Below are 1,163 nucleotides of genomic sequence, written 5' to 3'. Positions count from 1 at the left end.
GCTGCAGGCAGGAGGAAGCATTTCCTCAGTCTCCCCTCCCCCCAGTAATCAGTCTGCTGCAGGCAGGAGGAAGCATTTCCTCAGTCTACCCCTCCCCCAGTCTGCTGCAGGCAGGAGGAAGCGTTTCCTCAGACTCCCCTCCCCCAGTCTGGTGTGACTGGGGAGTCCCCACCATGACATCACACCTAGAGTGACAGACCAGGAGACTCCACCATGACTCCCCTCCCCGGTCAGGGAACCAGGGGTACCGCTCCTCAGCAGGCTCGCCGGCACGGGGACACACCTCCTCCTGGCAGGGCGCCGGGTCTGCCGGTGCGCATGCGTGGAGTGCGCGGCGCATGTCCGGTACACAAGCCGCGAGCGTAGTGCGCCTGCGCCACTCGGCACTTTCAGGTGCCAGTCAGACTGGGGGAGGTCCCCAGCACTCGCCACTTGCCCCCGTCAGCCCTGCGATTGGCTCCTGACTGAGGATGCTTCCTGGTTGCCTCGGCAGCCAGGGGGCGGTCCTGGGCGTTCCCTGTGTATATAAAGCCGGTCAGAGCCTTGACTCATTGCTGAGTTACTCTACCTCATGGTGGTCGCCCAGCCCCCGTTGTGTGTGGATCTGTTTCCTGAGACTTGACTGACCTCCCGTTTTGCGGACCGTTCCGCCTGCCCTCTCGCCCTTGAACCTCGCTGCCGGACCCGACTACTCTTTTTGGATTTCCCTCCGGTACTTCGATCTCGGGCTTTATCCGCCTACGGCCCAGCCGTACATCCCGACACACATTGATCAACCGACGCTTCTCATTGGTGGACACATATTTTATTGATATTTTTTCCGCTCACGTCCGGAAATGGTTCATTGCACAACGGAGGAGGGGTTTTACCAAATCCCGGAGGGGGAGCACAGAGTCTCACACAGACCTTCCACAGCACCATATCAGCGGGACAAAAATAATACCTCTCGTAGAACGAGTCACTTTTTTTGTATAGACAAAAGATTTTTCACACGGTTTGCATACCTCCGCTCTTTACAAACATCGAAGAAAAAAAAACTACAACACGGTACAGACTACAAAACGGACAGAGTACTACATAGGTGAGGACCAACTACCACGAAGAATGGATATAGGACGAGATAACTAATTATTAGATAGAAGATGGGGGGGGGGGGGAGGACG

Source organism: Nanorana parkeri, unplaced genomic scaffold, assembly GCF_000935625.1.
Source record: "Nanorana parkeri isolate BGI_ZX_2015 unplaced genomic scaffold, ASM93562v1 scaffold3912, whole genome shotgun sequence".
Classification (NCBI taxonomy): domain Eukaryota; kingdom Metazoa; phylum Chordata; class Amphibia; order Anura; family Dicroglossidae; genus Nanorana; species Nanorana parkeri.
The sequence above is the reverse complement of the archived record's forward strand: the minus strand, read 5'-3'. Positions refer to the sequence as shown.